At 54.5% G+C, this 19,464-nt stretch overlaps 1 long non-coding RNA gene across 1 annotated transcript; it reads left to right on the plus strand.

Annotated features, from left to right (window-relative positions):
• Positions 1 to 145: 145 nt before the first annotated feature.
• LOC114484846 (uncharacterized) lies at positions 146 to 4,806 on the plus strand. Its single transcript, XR_003678212.2, has 2 exons — positions 146 to 437; positions 3,690 to 4,806. It is a non-coding gene; the product is annotated as an uncharacterized lncRNA (long non-coding RNA).
• The last annotated feature ends 14,658 nt before the right edge of the window (positions 4,807 to 19,464 follow it).

Here is a 19,464-nt window from a genome sequence, read left to right on the forward strand (position 1 = left end):
CGAGCTCCGGCGCCTGCCAAAGCGTTGGGTCATTTAATTGGGGAGGAGGGAGGCGGGGCGGCGCGGAGGGAGGAGGGGAGGAGAAGGGCGGGAGGGCGGGAGCACGGCGGGCGGGGGGGGGGAATCCCTCCCTTACGCTTCCTCCCCTCCCTTTCCCTCCCCTCCGCCCGCCCTCCTCCTCCTCCTCCTTCTCAGCCCTGCCTCCCCCCACCGTCTCCCCTCCGCGTCCCAAACTGCGCACAATAGCTCGCCGGCTCCTCTATCTATTTTGTGTCCAGCCGGGAGCCGCGCTCGATGATTCATTGCCCCAATTAGGGGTTCTCTCCAGCAAGCCCGGCGCGAGCCCTCTCAAGGGTCTCCTCGGGGACCCGCGGAAACCCATCAGCCGCTAGAGCTGGTCTTTAAGTAAAGGTCAAGCAGGACGCGGGAGGAGCCAGGTAAGGACGCGCCCGGCGTCCCCGGAGACCGAGGAGCCCGCCGAGGAAGGGCAGCTCTCCGGAGGGGCAGCCTCAGCCCCCAAGTAGGGACGCTGCCAAACGAGCTGGGGCGGCCCCGGCCCCCTCGCCATTCTAAAGGGCCTTTTACAGCCCTGAAGAGCCCTGGGTTGGGGGCACCTCTCAGGGCCCGGGGTTCTAATCTCGGTGACAAAAAGGAACAGGAGCTGTCCCCTATCCCCCAGAACACATTAGCGAATGCACCATCCTGGGGACAGACTCCTCCGCCTGCCACAGCCCTCCCCACCTCCGGCCAGGGGCAGAAAGGGTCCTGTATGTCTGAGCTGTGTGTTCCCGGGCAAATGACTTGACAACTCTGGGCCCTTTCTTCCTCTTGTTAAGCAGGAGCTCTGGCAGGGGATTAACTGTTTCCACGTATTTACTGTACCTATGTATAGATACATGTATTTATTAAACAGAGAGAGAGAGAGAGAGAGAGACCTTAGTATGTGGCAGGGGCAGAATCTAAGCACTTTATACGCATCTGCTCAGTCACTCCTCCCAATAACTCTGGGTTAAGTGTCATGATCGGCCCATTTTACAGATGAGAAAGAGGAGGCACCGAGCATTAAGGTACTCTTCAGGGGTGGCGGAGCTGGGATTCAGACGCCGGCAGCCGGCTCCAGGCCCCTGTTTGAACTCCCTGGCTACGCAGCGTCACTAAGCAAACATCTGGTCCCCGTCATCCATCTGCTGATGGACACTGTCCACGGCAGGGGACACAGCCAGGACCTCTCCATCCTCCCTGCTGCTCTGGCTCAGGCTGGGAGGCCTTGAGCAAATCCAGGCCTCTCTGGGCCTCACATTTCCCATCTGCAAAATGCCCACCCCTTCCAGCTTCAAAAATCTATGAGTCTCTGATTTCTGAGCAGTAAACTGTCATCCCAACCTGCCAGCTGGAAGCCCAGAGTCAGCCTGGGGACAAAGGTGCCAGGTTAGCCCCTCTGCCCTCTGGGGCACTGGCATGTAAGTAAAACTAGGCTTCCTCTTGGCACGGAGGAGGGCCATCCATTATGAATAAATGGAACAAGAGAAAAGGGCCACCTCTTTGGAATCCCTGGTGGCTATTCCAGGGATCGCAGTCCAGGGGTCAACAGGAAAGTCACCATCATCATCATGGCCAGAAATGCAGGACTGAGGGTCCTCACGCAGGCCAGAAAAAAGCTGTGTCAGCAAAACTGTCCCGAAGGAATGTTGGGGGCAGGGCGAAGGGGCTTCCCTGCTTCTGGCATTTTTAATACCTGCTGAGAGGAGGGGGCCTGATTAAGAAAACTTTAAAGGGGGAGGTCTGTTTAATTGTGTCCTAGCACAGCTCTCAAGCTCCACACAGACCAAGAGCTTGCTGGTAAAACAATCCCTGGCTCAGGAAAGGCAGGTCCTCTATGGGGTTGCATGTGGGTCCCCTAAGGCTTGGCACATGCTATTCCTTGTTTCAAATGCTTTTCCAGGCTGTCTTTGTGAAGCCAGCTCCTCTCCTCTTTATGGTCTTGGCTGCAGTATCTTCTCCCAGAGGACTCCATGCTTTGTCCATCTAAAGTTGCTTCCCCGGGCATTCTCGGTCTCAGCTCACTGGCATGGGGGTTTGCCATCGATTTTATTTTTCTGTCGACTATTCTCTGTCTGGTTTCCCCAGGAGCCTGTTTGCTCCCTCCTGTGGGAAGCAGGTCTGTCTTGCTCACTGTGTAGATTCCAGGGCCTGGCTCACTGCCTGGGTGCCACGCACCTGGGTTCCAATCCTGTCCCATCCCTCTCGAGCTGTGTGAGCCTTGGGCAAACCTCTTAGCTCCCTAAGCCTCAGTTTTCTGCTCTGTGCAATGGGATCGTAATCCTCACCCAACTTTTTTGCGAGGATCACAGGGGCCTGGCGCGTTGTAGGTGACTCTGTATGTGTGTGCGTGTCGATCCTTCCTGGCTCTGTCCAGTGGCTGCGGGGGGTTCTGCTGCTGCCTGTCTGCACTCCGAGGTAAGGGGGGCACGGTGGTGAGGTCACACACGCGGTCTGAGGGAGGAGGGCCACAGGGGTCGACAGGACCAAGAGGGAGGTGGATTTTTCTTGGCTAAGCTGGAATCATCCAGAGAGTGTCCCGAGTATGTGCCACACGTGTGAAAGTTTGTGTATACATGTGTTGGTGTGTGCAGATATTGTGTTTGTGTGTGCACGTGTGTATGTATGCATATGTACGTGCACATAGGCCTGCATTCACATGAGTGTGCGTGTGCATATGCATGTGTTAGTGTGTACGTGTGTGTTCATCCCTGTGCATGTGTATGCATGTGTTCATGCGTGTGCCTATGTGTGTGTATAAAGTAGACCGGGAGTGGGAGGAGAGAGACATCCACTGGATGTTTCTGTTTGCTTCATTGACCCGGTGACCCGGCAAAGTCCCTGGACACGCGTCTCGGGAGCCAGGGAGCAGGTGAGCACAGATCAGAGGAGCAGGAAGGCGGGTGATGACGGCTGGTCATTTGTGGATGGGTGACTGGGTTGGGGACACTGGCGCAGCTTGACACACCAGAAGGACATCACAGCTCTGCCGTTTACTAGCTGTGTGGCGTCGGCCTGCTGCTTAACCTCTCTGAGCCTCAGTTGCCCCATCTGCAAAACAAGGATAACGAAACGATGCACCCCACAGGGCTGGGAGAAAGGTGAACTGAGACAGTCCAGGCAGAGCACACCCTCCGCACGCAGACCCAACAGTAACGCTTGTGCACATGGGTCGATGGTGAAACATACACAGTCCCTGGTGAATTTTTGCAGCAAGCCGGAGAGGTAGATTCTGTTATGTCCTCAGTTTCCAGGTGAGGAGACAGAGAAAGGAAGTAAAGGCCCAAGGTCATGCAGCAGGTAGAGCTGGGGCTGGAGCCCAGGCGGTGTGTCTCTGTCACTCCCTGGCTTTGTTGTCCCTTAGCTTTGCCCCGAGCCCTGCAATGCCAGCCTGTCCTCACACATGTCCCCAGTTTCACACCTAAAGCGACTGAGACACAAAACAGACTGAGTCTGTGCCAGAGACGCGGCGGAATCTCAAGGTTCATGCATATTAACTTCATATCAGAGCCACAGCCTCCAGACCCCAGCAGAGCCAGCTCCTTGCTTCCCTCGGAGCCCCGCAGCCCTCCCTGCAGCTGGGGAGAGGGTGCCCGGCTCCCCCTAGACCACATGGATCGCCATCCAGCTCTCTCCATCTTCATTCCTAGGACTCCAGCGTGATGGACTTGAAGAGCAGCGACAGATGCTCCCAGGCGGCCCCGGCATTGGGAATGGGAAGAAAACGCCCACCTCGGGTCTATAGGAGACCAGAAGGCTGTCAGCCTGGAACATCTGGGCACCTCTCAAATTTGCGGCTTCCTGTAGGGTCGTCTTGGCCCAGGAACCACGGGAATCTGCCCTCGCACTGCGGGGGAGAGCGAGTTTCCAGGCTCCGAGCACTTATCACACGTTGTATTATGTGTCTGTCTCTGGGTGACTTCCCTAGCAAGGTCCCACAGCGTCACAAGGCCGGGGACATAGCTGGGGCCCAATCCATGCTGAAACATGGGATGCCAGACTCTATCCAAAACCTCACAGTGCCTTCCAAGTTCCAGAATCTCCTGGCTGCTCCTGCCAGCTTCCAGTCTTTCATTCTTCTGAGTGCCAGCAGCCCAGACTAAACCCTTCCATGTGCCCCCAGCTCCCTGCACCAACCCTGTAACCTGCCTTCCCTCCTCACTTGTACCCTTCTCCGTTTCCCCCTCTCCACTGCGAGTGTGCCTCTGGCACCTCTCCCAGGACCCATTCACCTTCGGAGGCTGGTCCATCGTTCCTCTTTTAGAGGCTACGTGTGCTGTGTGTTTGGCCTCTGGTTCACCGGGGACCAGAAAAACAAAATTTATCATCTGACTGTCGTATTTTTTTTCTTTCCATTTTTTTTTTCCCCCCCTAAGAATGGAGCAAGCACTTCTCCTCTGTGCTCAGAAAGAGCTTCAAACATGGCAGGCCACAGGCAAAAGCATATCCTCCTTCTCAGAGGGAAGGAATGCAACCGTTAACAATAAAAAAAAAAAAAAAAAAAATCCCTGGGATTTATGGAGGCCTTGGGCTTATGAGCTGCCTCACATCCGTTAGCCTGTAATGACACAGCGATCCGGCGGGGGGCGAAGCAGGATTCACCAGCTCCATCTAAGAGACGGAGAAACTGAGGCTCCAGCGCACAGTTCTGGGGGGCCGGGAGAAGCTCCCAGCTGCTGAGGCTGGTGAAATAGCCTTGCCTTTGTATGTGTAAACTGGGCTGATTTGTTCAGTGTAATCATTAAAAATATATGGAGTGTTCGGTGACCCTGGCTTGGCGTCCCTTCTGCTTTCAAATACAGGAGTGTCAGAGGGTGGAAGGAGGAGAACCACTTTCCATCTCTGGGGCCTGAGACGGCCAATGCAGAAGCATTTTGTAAGCTGCAAAGTGCTTTGTTTAAAAAAAAATCACTGCTTGCATTACACAATTAAGGATCAGAGCACAGGGTACAGAGTCTAAGAGCAGATTTCAGGTGCCCCTGAAATCTTGCCTTGCTCCCGTGAACCTGAAAAAAAAAAAAATCCAGAAGCAAACAGCCCAGGTTCCCCCTCCAGCGACACCATTCGCCCTACCTCCTCCTCCATCTCGAAACCTGAGGCTATCGCCGTGAACTTCAGGGCCTCGTAAAACTCCTTTGATAAATGATCACCAGGGTGGACGTGCCACTGGGGATGATGGGACAAACACCCCACATAAATCTTGAGTGGACTCGAAGACTCCCTTGCTGCTGGTTTCTCAACAACCCCTGAAGTGCAGCACAAAATGCACAGGAATCATTCATGTGGTTTTAGCTCCCCGCCTTCCGAGCCGGGGAGGTTTTTGAGAAGGTAGGAAATAGGTGGGTGGGGGAGGGGTGGGGGAAAAAGTAGACAGTAGCGGCCTCATACTGTCTTAAGAGTCCCCGGCATGCAATAGGCGCTCAATATGAACCAGTTCATGTCCTCCAGTGTGTACTGATAGCAGCTCAGGTTTACTGTGCGCTGACTAAATGCCAGGCGCTATGTTCAGCATTTACATCATCACCTAGTTTAGATCTCATGACAGCCCGAAAAATAGGCATTATTGTTTACTCGGTTTTACCAGTGGGGACCCCGAGGCTCTGAATGGTGAACACACGTCCCCGAGGTCACAGAGCTCAGCTTGTGGGGCTGGATTCAAACCCAGGCAGTCTGGCCCAAGAGCCTTGCTCTAACCCACGCTGCTACTGTGTGCCCAGCTCCTGGCCTGCCGGGCCAGCCTCCCCTGATTCTTGTCCTTGGCTGGGTCCGGCCAGGGAGGCTAAGGGTAGGGTTTGCCGGACGCCTTCAAGCCCTGCCTGTGGCTCCACCAGCGGCCGCAGCCCAGCCCAGCTTCCCCTGACCCTCAGCAGCCCAGGCTCTCAGGCCCTGGAATACTCGGTGGGCTGCGGCCGGGTCCTCAGCGCTGGCTAATGGCGGGGCGGGGGCGGTGCAGCAGCCACAGATTCCTTCCAGCTGTTTCTCTGAGTCACTGAAGGATGTTCCAAAGCCCACGGCCAGCCCGCCTGCCCTGGTCCTTCATTTCTGCGGTTGGTTGGTACTGGACTCATTGATGGGGATGTAAAGCAGGACTGAAGCGTGCGTCCAACCCTCAACCGGGGTGCAGTGAGTTTTAAAAGCTCTCATTAGGGGACTTCCCTGGTGGTCCAGTGGTTAAGTATCCGCCTTCCAATGCAGGGGACGCAGGTTTGATCCCTGGTTGGGGAACTAAGATTCCCACATGCCGCGGGGCAACTAAGCCCACGTGCGCCACAACTAGGGAGCCCGCGTGCCGCAGCTACTGAGCCTGCGCGCTCTGGAGCCCGCGCCACGAGACAGCCTGCGTGCCGCAGCAAATACACCACGTGCCACGACGAAGACCCAATGCAGCCGAAGAAATAGTATTAAAAAAAAAAGACTCCAAAACCTATTTCTAAAATAAATAAATAAATAAATAAAAACTCTCATTAACACCACGTGCCACAACGAAGACCCAATGCAGCCGAAAAAATAGTATTAAAAAAAAAAAAGACTCCAAAACCTATTTCTAAAATAAATAAATAAATAAATAAAAACTCTCATTAGGTTTTTACATATAGAAAAAAAAGTGTCCATGTACATATTAGAACCGTGGGCGTCATGATATGGGTCCAGCTTGCAGAATTTTCACAGACTGAGCACAGCTGTCTCATCAACACCCAGAAATAAGGCACGTCCAGCCTCCCAGCAGCTCCCCTGGCGTCCTAGTCTAGGCCTTACACCCCTATCAAGGGTAACGACTCACAGCCAGAACGCCAGGCATCCCGGCTTCTAATGCCAAACTGTTTTTGGTGTTTTTTTAGCAGCATTATTGAGATATAATTCACATACCACACCATCCACCAATTCAATGGTGGACAGTTCAATGGCTGTCAGTCTAGTTAGAGCTGTGCGCCCATGACCAGAATCAATTTTAGAACATTTTCACTGCCCCCAAAAGAAAGCCCATCTCCACTAGCTGTCACCTCCCAATCCCTCCGGGCCCTGCACAACCACTCTTCTACTTTCTGTCTCTATGGATTTACCCACTCTGGAGGATTCATATAAATGGCATCATACAACATGTGGTCTTTTGTGACTGGCTTCTTTCCCTGAGCATGTTGTTTTCAGTGTTCATCCATGTTGTAACCTGTGTCAGTTGTCAGTACAGACTGCCTTTGTATTTTATATAAACAGAAGTATATCATATGTAGTCTCTGAGTCTGGCTTGTGGCTCTATATTATGTCTGTGAAATTCTCCCGTTTTTGCAACTACAGGCCCCTGATTCTTTTCCATTGCTATACAGTATTCCACTGATTAGTTGACCATAATTTATCCACCCATTCCACTGTTGATTGGCTTTGGGGTAGCTCCCATTTTAGGCTAACATGGACTCTGTCTCTCTGAACATTTTCATCCATGTCTTTTGTTGAAAACGCGTGAGGCGTTTCTGTTGGCGCGGCTGCTACGGGGTAGGTATATGTTAGATGTCAGTATATACCTAAGATATTCGAAACCACGTTCGTGGTGGCTTGTGGAATTCCCAGGGTTCCTTAGTTCCTGAGCCCGCCTCTGAGCTGCCCACCTATCAGCCTGACCCCGTGGGCCATCTTCCCACGAGACACCCGCCCCCTGCCGGCCCCAGAAGCCCCCATGCAGCCCACACGGGCCACAGAGGAAAAGGGCTCGGTGGCTGATATTTTCGCTGGGTTATGGGAGCACGCATGGTTTCTCCACTCTGGCTCTGAAACTGTGTTCCTTTCATAGGCCAGAAATACTTAGGCATGGCTCGCTCTAAAAGGGGAAACACATTTTAAAATTCCAATCTGCCCAGGTCTTAGAATGATTTAGAACATTCCAGCTGTCCAGAGGACAGCACTCACCAGGAACAGTGACTTACAGTCCCCAGTTCCCACTTTGGGTCTCAACTCCACTCCCTCCTGGGTTCAAAGCATATTTCTTGAGCGCCTGCCCATCCAGAGGGCTGGGTTAGACGCTGCGCGGGGTCCTAGCAGACAGGCAGCGGGCTGGCTCACTGGGAGGAACATGGGTTTTAGAAGGAGGTGGTCCCAGACCCTCAGCTAGCCAGGCTCTGTTCTAAATCTGTGTACATCCTCTCATTTAATCCTTCCAACGGCCCCATGACATAGAGGCACAGGTAGTATTTCCACTTTATAGATGAGGAGACGTGCTGAGAGAGGCTACGCTACTTGCCCAAGATCACACAGCTTCTAAGTGACAGAGCTGGAATTCGAACCGTTCAGCACTACGTTGCCTCTGGCTTTCAGCGTCTGGACGGAAATCGCAGCCCTGCCATTTATTCCCTGCGTGGCCTTGGGCAAGCGGCTGAACTTCTGAGCCATGTTTCCTTAGTCCATATGAATGCGAAGAATAACTACCCCTGTCGCCCCTCGTTGCCTCGGGGAGATCAAAACACCCCTGAATGTTAGAAGTGCTGAGAACTCAGCAGGCGATGCACGGGGGTCCATTTCTGCACCCCCTCCCCGTAGCTCCCCAAAATGGTTCCCGCCTCCAAGAGGTGTATATTTTTGGAGAGTTGAGGCTGTGGGCCCTGTCCAGCCCACCCCATTTATTTAACAGGTGGAGGGGACGTCTCTGGCGGTCCAGTGGTTAAGCCTCCGCGCTTCGACTGCAGGGGGCACGGGTTCGATCCCTGGTCGGGGAAATAAGATCCCAAATGCCACGTGGTGCAGCCAGAAAATTTTAAAAAATAAACCAGGTGGAGGATCCAAGGCCCAGGGTGTAATACATCGCCCGAGGTCACACACAGAGCTTCGAGCGGAACTCTCAGCCTATAACTCTTTCACCCTTTGGAAAATGGGGATTCGTGGTTTTGAGAGCAAGGTGCCCTCACCCAGTTATTCAAGAACTTCTTGCTGGGACTTCCCTGGTGGTGCAATAGCTAAGAATCCGCCTGCCAACTCAGGGGATGCAGGTTCGAGCCCTGGTCGGGGAAGATCCCACATGCCGCGGAGCAACTAATCCCGTGCGCCACAACGACTGAGCCCGTGAGCCACAACTACTGAGCCCACACGCCTAGAGCCCGTGCTCCACAACAAGAGGAGCCACCGCCACGAGAAGCCCGCGCACCACAGCGAAGAGTAGCCCCCGCTCGCCGCAACTAGAGAAAGCCTGCATGCAGCAACGAAGACCCAACGCAGCCAAAAATAAATAAATAAATAAAATTTATTTAAAAAAAAACAAACTTCTTGCTGACCCCATCTCTTCCTCGGGACCCCAAAGCTCAGCCCACGTGGTGAGCAGCTCCAGCCTTCAGAGAGAAGCAGAGCAAGTCTGATGCTCTGGGCGGCCTCCCAGGGCTCCAGGCTCCCCTCCCCTCCCCTCCCCGAGTGGGGTGGGGGCAGGCATGGAAGCCGGAAGTCAGGCCCGGGTGTCCCATTGCGACGCTGGCCGGGCACCCCGACTCGCCTTCCAGAAAGACTATCTCCCAGCAGGGCCACCCGGGACCCTGCTCGGTCATCAATATTTATCAGACCTGAAAACTGAGCCGCGAAAAACAGCCGAGAACAGGTGCCACGGTGGCGGGCACCCCAGCCCAGGCTGCAGGCAGCTGGGGGCGCTTAGAGGAGGGTGCGGGGGTGGACGAGGCCAGCTGAGCGCGGGGGAGGCCCTCATCTGGGGAAAGAAGATCAAGGAAGTGGCCGCCTCATCAGAAGAAGCTGGAGCTTTCCCCCTCTGTGGGTGTGCAGGGCCAGAGCCAGGGGAAGAGTGGAGGCACTGCCAGTCCTCCTGGGGTGGAAGCTGGGAGTTGAGGTGGGTTTGGCAGGGCAGCAATGGCCCCCTACCTGCTTCCCCTCTGGGGGCACCTCATATCTGCTCTCCACCCAAGAGCCACGCGGTGTCATCTGCTCAAAAGTGCAAATCTGGTCGTGGTCTCCTTCCTGCTGCAAATCCTCAGGCTTCACAACTCTCAGGTGACAGATCGAGCTCCCTGTTTCTGGCCCTGCCCACATCTCCAGGAGACCCCAGGACGTCTGGGCCCCTTGTGCCCCCCTGGTGCCTTGGCCTTCCCAAGGGGCCCCATGCGCTCTGCATCTCAGGGCCTTTGCACATGCCGTTTGGATTGACTGGAACTGGATTCCCTCCCCTCTGTGGCTATTTAATTCCTGCCTGGGCCAGACACAAGCCATTCTTCACCCTTCTGCTGTGCAGGCCAATCCTGCAAAACACATTCCTCAGGTCCCCTGGCCTCTGCCTTCCCCTGGGTCCAGCCAATGGAGGCACTGGAGGGACACCCAAGTGTGAGAGGAGGGAGAAGCCGGGGTAGTTCGTCCTCTCTCTTCCTCTCCCCCCTCCATCTCTCCCCCTCTCCCCTTCTCCATCTTCCCCCCGCCCCCTTCAGGCAGTGTCTCTAAAAATGGCTCTATTTGCTCTGTGGCTCCCCTGGCAGCCCCAGTAACTGTCTCCTCTCTGTCCATCCAGCCCGGGGTGCGGGGGGACACCAGCTTCCTGCAGCTCCTAATCTCCTCTATGTGCTCTTTCAACTATGTTACCACTTTTGTAATCAGGTCCCTTCATTTAATTATTCCCTCTCTGGAGCCACCTGACGCAGGGGCTCTTTCCTGACTACCATTAGCTCATCCTGTGGTTCCTGCATGAGGATCCAGATCCCACAGGGCCCTCCCTGGCCCCCCAGGCCTGGCTCAGGAAATTCTGGGATATGCTGGGTGATTTCTTTTCCTTCTGGGCACTTATTGCTGTTCGCAATTATGAATTCATGAGTGTGGTTATTCGATTAACATCTGTCTCCTCCCAAATTTGCAAGTTCCATGAGGGTAAGGGCCAGACATCTGTTTTTGCTACACACTGTATCTCCAGCACCAGAACCTGGTCTCGTGCCCAGCACCTAGGCACATGCAGCAAACATTTGCTGAATGAATGAATGAATGAACGAACGAACAAGGAGAGGTGTGAGGAACTCATTCGGTCAGAACCACTTATTCTAGATGAATCTTTTTTCTGTCTTTCATAAGGGCTGCTGGATAGACTGCTTGGAGAGACTCTTCATTCCTTCAGTCAACTATGATTTACTGGGGACTCACTGGGTGCCTGGATGGACGGATGGACGGACGGACGGACGGACGGATGGATACATGGATAGATGGACGGCAGGAGAGAGGAAGAAAGGATGGGTGGATAAGTACATGAGTGGGAGGCAAGAAGGATTTACTCCTGGAGAAAAGGAAGGCAGGGAGGGAAGACAGGCAGGCTGAATTAAGACAAAAGACACAACCATTCTTTTCAGAAACAGCAGAGAGGCGGGAAATGCAGCGCTCACACGGGAACCTTGTGCCGAGTCCCTGAAAGATGCAGGAAGGTCAGGCTCTGAGAAGGGAGCGGGCTGGCAAGGTAGTTTCTGAATGGAGCAACTCCCTCGTGGTCACCAATATTAATGACTTTGGGTTGGAGAGCCCACTTCCTGCCACGGCTTTGAGGCCAACAGGGCATGCCCGGTAGGGTAGCTCTCGGGCTGTCCTGGAGACACAGGGTTCCTGAGTTGGCAGCTCAGGCTGACATGCCCCTGGCAGCAGGGACAGAGGCAAAACTGAGCCCCCGAACACATGTCCAGTAGGAGTTGGACAGCATTTCTCTTCACTCCCGTCCCTGGGACCCAGACAAGCTCAAACTTGACGAGCCCCAGAATCGCCCTGAGCCCGTCGGGCAAGCTGCTGCCCGCGGCACTCCCGCGATCTGGGTCCCGAGGCTGGTGGGAGGCCTGGAAATCTGCACTGTTTTAATGACCATCCAGGGATTCTGATGCAGGTGGTTTATGAACCACAGCTTGAAAAACACTGATATTGGTGCCATCTCAAATCGTATCAGGAAAGCACAGGGCGGGAGGCAGGGAGGCAGCGTGTGCTTGAACTTGGCCGCCAAGGATCTGGGTTCCATCCTGAACCGTCCCGGGGGATCCCCTGAGCCTCCGCATCTCCATCTGCCGACTGCATACAACACCAGTGTTTTCCCTCTCCCTGTTGACATAAGCATTACGCATAACACACCCGCAGAGGGTGTTACATCCAGCAAATGTAAGCGCGGAACGCAATCCACTCAGGAAAAATCTAGTTCATCTCCACGCCGCAAAGGAATTCCAGAATTCAGAATTCTGTGCGCTTTAGAAACATAAAATGCTACCCAGGCCCAACGTTACCTTATACCTCAGTGGGGTCGGGGGGAGCCCCCTTAACCAAACCCACTGATATTTCTGTACCAAAATATATGAATCTTCATGCTAAGGGGGAGCAATGGAGGCTATAAATAGCCTCACGTCAGTTCAAGGCAGATCTCTGCAGCCAAATGAGTTACAGACAAACTCGGCTTTTCCAGCTTTTATGATTTTGGAACTGCGGATAAGGGATCGACCCCTGTACAAAGATGCGGCCATCCAGATGATGCTATGAAAAAAAAAATCACACACTGGCCACCTCAGGATGGGCTGAGAAGGAAATTAACGCCATATCGTGAGCGTAAAAGAAGAATTTTTTAAAAGTTATACAGGTGTTCATGGAAAAGAGACCAGAACAGTAGGTATGCCTGACACCTGGGGCTACAGATGGTGGGGTTTTTTGCTTTTTGCTTATGGGTACTTTCAAAAGTTTCTACCTTGAACCATGAATATATACTGCTTTGTGATTTTTTTTTTCTTTTAATAATAGGAATATCGAAATCTTTGCAAAGATTTGGTGAAATGACCCCTTCGGGGGGCAGCAGTGGGCCAAGGGAGTTGGAGACTTAGGGGCAGCGCGGCCATGGCTCGTCTCGGGGGTCGTCTCCGAGGGTGGATAAAGCCCCTTGCCTGTCTGCTCGGGGCCTCCCCTCCCCCAGCCGGAGAACCAGGCTCTAAAGGGAACCAGCCTCAGGGGTGCCCCTCTCTGTGAGAGTCCCAGGCCCAGAGCCCCACCGTGGATTCCCCGGGGGCCCCCGCACGCAGCAGGGAGGGTGGGTGAGAGGCAAAGGCAGGTGGAGGGAGGCAGGGGCTTAGGCGGCAGAGGGGCCGCTGGGCGCGAGCCACTGATTCAGAGCCACCCCCCAACAGGTGGCCTGCCATCTGCTCCGGCCCCCTGCCCAGGCCACGTGTCAGGCCCTCTTGAGTTTAACTTTGGCTGCGCACGCGGCCTGAGTTCATACAGCCAGAAAAAGAGCTCGCGGAGAGCTGGCCAGGCCGAGGACAGAGCGTGGGTCACTTGTCGCCTGAGAGCGAGGCTAAAAATGACCAGGGACCTTGGAAAGTCCCTGTGGTCAGGCCCTGCCCTGCATTTCTATTCACTGGGTTCCTGGAGTTTGGCCTAAAAGCTCTTTAGAGCGCCCATCCTTTGCTTGACAAATATCGAAATGCAGGCCCAGAGACGTGAAGGAGCTGGCCTGGGGTCACACAGCTTAACGTCCGTCGAGTCACTCATTGATTCCCTAACTGTTTACTGCACGGGCTCCCTCCCTGCCAGCTGCAGAGATAAGGCCTTGGGGAGTCTATAAACCCAGCAAGGAGATGCCAAAACTTAAAAATGCAAGAGCTTCCCAGCTCTGCACCTGACAACCTGAGAGAATTCTTGAAGCTCCCTGAGCCTCAACTTCCTCATCTGTGAAATGGGAGTAATAATAACAGCGCCGAACTCTCAGAGCTGAGGGTTGAACCCTTTTCTTCGACTTTAGCCTCACACACTTTTATTCTCACAATGACCTTGTGAGGTCAGTACCATCAGCCTTTTGCAGATGAGGGAAGGGACGTGTCAAGTCATCTGCCACCACGCCCAGGGCAGGCCCGGACTTGGGCCAGGTCACCCGGATCCCCAGCTGCACCCCCGCGCTGGTCCTCCTAGGCCCCCCTCCTTCCTCCTCCCTGAATCCGCCTCCACCCTGAAAGGGAACATGTTGAAACCTGCCCCCAGGGCGGGGCCCAGCTGTCACCCTCCCAGCAGCTGGGACCCTGGTGTGTGGTGACCAGTGCCAGCCTGCAGGCTGAGGCCGGGGAGACACAGCTTCTGACCCATCGGGGGTGGGGAAGGGGGCCCTGGGGCCAGACAGGAGCCACCGTTACACCGTGTTCTTCCCTGCGCTAGCCCCTGCCCCCTAACACACCCCTCCCTCCGGGTAGCCAGCCCTGCCTGATGCCTTTCCTCCCCTTAGAACCCCAGGGCGCGCAGGCCAGGAGTGCTTGCACGGGGGGCAGGAGGCAGGTCCCTCCCTGCAGGGCTCAGGGCCCCAGAGTTGATCCTAAAGGCGTGAAGAAGAAAGCCAGCCAGCTGCAGGGGGCGGGCAGTGGGCGGTCCTGTCCCCGGAAAGGTCTGCCTGCCAGGCCCTGGCCTCCCTGGGCTGCAGGCCCCTTCCCGCCGGCCCAGAGGCGCCAGAGCCGGCCTGGGAAGGAGCCGCGCCAGGTCAGGGCGGGCCGGTCCCCTCCCTCAAGTCCCCGCCCTGAGAAGGGCTTTCTTCCCATTGGAGCCAGAAGCAGGAGAGGACACGGTGATTCTGACCATGCAGAGATGGAAACACCAGAGAGAAAAGACATAGAGACACGGAGAGAGGGAGAAACAGACTCAGAGACAGAGAGGGAAAGAGAGGTGGAGGTACAGAGACAGAGAGTCAGAAAGAGACAGAGAATCAGGGAGAGACAAAGTCAGAGACAGAAACAAAGAGGGAGAGACAGAGATACATAGACAGTCAGAGAAAGACAGAGAGACAGAGTCAGAGAGAGAGCCATACACAGAGAGACAGAGACAGAAACAGGGAGAGACAGAGTTATAAAGACAAAGAGAGACAGAGACACCGAGATACAGAGACAGAGATATAAAGACAGAGAGACACACTTACCAAGACAGACAGATACGGAGACGGAGACAGAGACACAGAGAGCGACACACACACACCGACACAAGACCTCGTGTGTGGAGAAACACAAAATCAGAGTCAGAGATAGAGACAGAAGCAGAGAGACAGAGACAGAGACCCGCCCCCACCCCAGCGGAGCAGGCCCTCTCCAGCCCGCCGCCTTCACCACCCCCTAATCAGCCGCTTCCTGGGGGAGCTGCTGGAATGGAGTCCGGGGCCGTCCTTCGGGCAGTGACCCAGAGCTGCCAGGGCCCCCAGCCACCCAGAGCCTCAGAAGCTAACATCAGTGTCCTACACCCTGACCCAGGCTCGCTCAGGGCCGCTGCGTCGCGCAATGGGGGCGCCTGAGCGGTGGACGCGCGCCGGGACCCGCCCCCTGCAGCCCACGTTTGAGCGCCGGGTCTGCCCCCGACCCGCCTGGAGACACGGGTCCAGGGACGGCACCTCTCAGAGCCTCAGTTCCCGCACCTGCAGGGTGCGGAGAGGGTGGCTGCAGGGTCTGATGGAGACCTGGCCTCCAGCCCCAGGGAGGGGGTCATGAGCCCCGCGGCGCTGGGCTTGGGCCCCAGGCGGAGTTGTCTCAGACCTGGGCCCCGCCTCCATTCAGGGGGAGTCAGGGCAACCCGGTGGGGAGGCCACAGACCTCAGTCAGCCCGCAGCCAGGCTTTCCAGCGGGCCTACTGTGTGCCGTGCACCGGCGGGCTCAAAGGTGCTGCAAACTCGGGACCACGCGAGTCAAGGGACCCAGGCTGTGTGGTCCAGAGAACAGGGGCCGGGGGACAGAGGTCGAGCAGAGCAGTGGGCACGTGAGGCCGGGACACACAGCTTCCTTTCTCAAACTGCCTGGAGGGAGGCACAATTCATACAGTGAAATGCATCCGTTTAAGTAAGCGCGGCACGTGTATACACCTGACTGGCCACCACCCAGACCAAAATGGCCAACATTCCCATCGCCCCCAAAATCTTCCCTCCTGCCCCTCCCCAGGCGACCCTCCGCCCCACCCCTTGAAAACAGCTGATGTGTTCTCTGTGGCAGTAGAGTTGCCCTTTCTAGAATGTTCTAGACTTTTCTAGAATTTCATACGAACAGAGTCACACAGTGTGCGCCTGGCAGCTCTCAGCAGGTTTTTGAGGGCCTTCCAAGGAGCACGCAGGGATCACTCCTCCCTTTCTGCTGATACGTGGTGTTCCACTGTACGAGGACACCAGCTTGTGTGTCCGTCCCCTGGTGATGGACATGTGAGTGGTTTCCAGTGTGGGGTTACTATGAGCAAGCTGCTGTGGATGTCCGTGCAGCTCCTGGTGTGCATGTGGGTTCTTCTTCCTCTTGGATACAGTCTTGGCTGGGTCACAGTCAGGCACTGACCTTGAGCCAGTAGCTGGTTTGGCCCCGCTTCCCTTGTCTTTAAAATGGAGATTTTAAAAAGTGGAAATAACCCATATGTCCATCAACAGATGACTGAATTAATAAAATGGGGTCCATCCACACAGTGGAGGATTATTCAACCATAAAAAAAGTGAGTTGCTTCCCTGGCGGCGCCGTGGTTAGGAACCCGCCTGCCAATGCAGGGGACACGGGTTCGAGCCCTGGTCCGGGAAGATCCCACATGCCGCGGAGCAACTAAGCCCGTGCGCCACAACTACCGAGCCCATGTGCCACAACTACTGAGCCCGCACTCCTAGAGCCCGTGCTCCACAAGAGAAGCCACCGCAATGAGAAGCCCGCACACTGCAACAAAGAGTAGCCCCCGCTCGCCGCAACTACAGAAAGCCCGCGCGCAGCAACGAAGACCCAACGCAGCCGAAAATAAATAAAAATAAAATAAATTAATTTTTTTTTAAAAAAGGAATGAGGTCCTGGGCACAGGCTACCACGTGGATGAAAACACCATGCGGAGGGAAAGAAGCCAGACACCAATGAAACCGAGCAGGACCCTGTGCGGCTCCAGGGCACAGAAGCCTTTCTCTGTCCCCCATTTCTTGTTTGTAGGAAACAGACTCCAGCCTCCATGGCCTTCTCTGAGTCCCAAAGGACAGATTCCAACAGTTGCTAGTCAGGGAAGGGAGGGGGAGCAGAGACAAGGGAACAGCAGCCCAGAAACAAGAGTGCAGCCTTGGGGCAGGGTCCTGGTTCCCCCTCAAGGCATACACATCACAGTATCTTTGAACTCTTCTGCAGAACTAAAACCCCCCAACCAATGGGAGAGGTTAGCACTCCTCATTCCAGAGAAGGTCACAGTTGGATAACTTCAAGAAGCTCATCAGGAAACCACCTGAGGCCCTGCATGCACCCTGATCCTTATCAGCAAACCTGCCCGTGAACCACTGCTATACAACTCCTCACCAAATGCCACCCCGGCTTGAGCACACAGTTTTCGAGGCACGAGCCCTGCTGTCAAAGGGAGAGGTTAGCACTCCTCATTCCAGAGGTCACAGTTGGATAACTTCAAGAAGCTCATCAGGAAACCACCTGAGGCCCTGCATGCACCCTGATCCTTATCAGCAAACCTGCCCGTGAACCACTGCTATACAACTCCTCACCAAATGCCACCCCGGCTTGAGCACACAGTTTTCGAGGCACGAGCCCTGCTGTGTCCCGCTTTGTCTGGCAAAGCGATAAAGCTATTTGTCTGTACTTCACCCAAAACTCCGTCTCAGAGACTTGATTCGGCACTGGTGCACAGAGGCCGAATTTTTGGCATCACAAAGGGCCACAAAATGTGGGATTACATTTATATGAGATGTCCAGAACCAGTAAATCCAGGGACACAAAGGAGATTAATGGCTGCTTAGGGCTGGGGAGGGGGAATCAGGAGTGACAGCTAATGGGCAAGAATCTCCTTTTGGGGGTAATGAAAATGTTCCACAATTAGGTAGAGGTGAGGATTGCACAACCTTGTGAATGTACTAAATACCACTGAATTATACACTTTAACACAGTTAAGCTTTAGAAGGTACGAGACGGCTTTTGGGACGGTGCCAGGCATGGGTGCCAGGCATGAATGCAGTGTGGCTTTTGATGGCTTCTGGTGGACAGGTGTGTACCAAAGGGATGAGAACCGCTGCTGGGGTCTTAAAGCACAGGCTTAATGCTGTATCCATGGGCAAACAGGCACTATGCAGGAAGTTAAGCACTATGTAGGCACTAAGCTGAAAATTGAAGGGGTGGACTTGAATCCTTGACCAGTCCGGGCCAACTTTTTGACCCTGGGTACACGTTTTTATCCATGGATGGCTTGCTTGGGGTGCAAATTTTGGAGATCTTTTATATTAAGGTGTCAAGAGAGGTACTGCCTACAACGCAGGGAGCAAGAAGTTTTAAGTAAAGGCAAATGTGTTACCCTGAAGATTTCAAGGGCATTTATGACAGCAGTCATGCATCTTAACAGTTGACAGGCAGCTGGATGGATGCTCATGGGATAGGAGAGGAAACAACTTTCAATTTTTTTTAAAGCCTATTTTATTTATTGGCCATGCTGCACAGCATGTGGGATCTTAATTCCCCCACCAGGGATTGAACCCGTGCCCCCTGCAGTGGAAGGACAGAGCCCTAACCACTGGACCACCGGGGAATTCTCCAACTTTGAATTTTAATAAATATTTATGAACCGTAAAAAAAAAAACAAAACAGTTAAATTGGTGAATTTTATGGGATGTGAATTTTGCCTCAACTTTTAAAAGTTGGGGATAATCTGATAATAATAGCGCATCTTTGTAAGATTTCTATGCAGGGTAACGAGATGATACACAGGAGCACTTAGCACAGGGCTGCAACACTGCCTGGCACAGAGTAGGCGCTCCACACACATTCGTCCATCTCCCCAGTCCCTCAGGCAAAGCCCTACCAGGAAAAAATGATAATGAGCATGTTTGCAGCTATTCTGTCCTTCACGTTCATTACCTTCAAGAAATCTTCAAAACAATCCCACCGGATGGGAACCTTTTAACATTTATTATTATTATTAATCCCCCCACGTTTACAGAGAAGGAAATCAAGAGAGGTTAAGGAACCCGCCCAAGGTCAGCCACCAGCCCGGGCTGGACGACATCCGAGCCCACGGGGCCAGGTGAGCACACGGCATGGACAGCCAGCCTCGCGCCCCAGGACGCGTGTCACGGGGTCTGGATGCAGGGGCAGATGTGCCCTTGGCCATCTTTGCAGAGTGAGGGCTTCTCCCCGACTCTCGGGCTGGATTTTAACAGATCTGAGGGGAAGGGAGGCCAGCTGTATCCCTGTGAGCCTGCCCTGAGAGCCCGGGCTCTATATCTCGGCCTCACTGACCCCTCCCCCTGGCCATCACACCACTTCCTGCCTGACTGTGGGACAGTCTCTCCGAGAGGCCCCCCCGCCCTTCTCCCCACCCCACGCCAGCCCACTGGCATGCCACTGCTCCACATGCAGCCTTCCAAAGCTCCACTTCGCTCACGTCACTCCCCTGCCCGCAAACCATCTGTGGCTCCCTAGTGCCCCAGAGAGGCAGTTTGGAAATTGGCAAAAAGGACGGACTCTATAGCCAGGGTATCTGGGTTCAAATCATGGCTCC

This window comes from Physeter macrocephalus, unplaced genomic scaffold (genome assembly GCF_002837175.3).
Source record: "Physeter macrocephalus isolate SW-GA unplaced genomic scaffold, ASM283717v5 random_104, whole genome shotgun sequence".
Lineage (NCBI taxonomy): Eukaryota > Metazoa > Chordata > Mammalia > Artiodactyla > Physeteridae > Physeter > Physeter macrocephalus.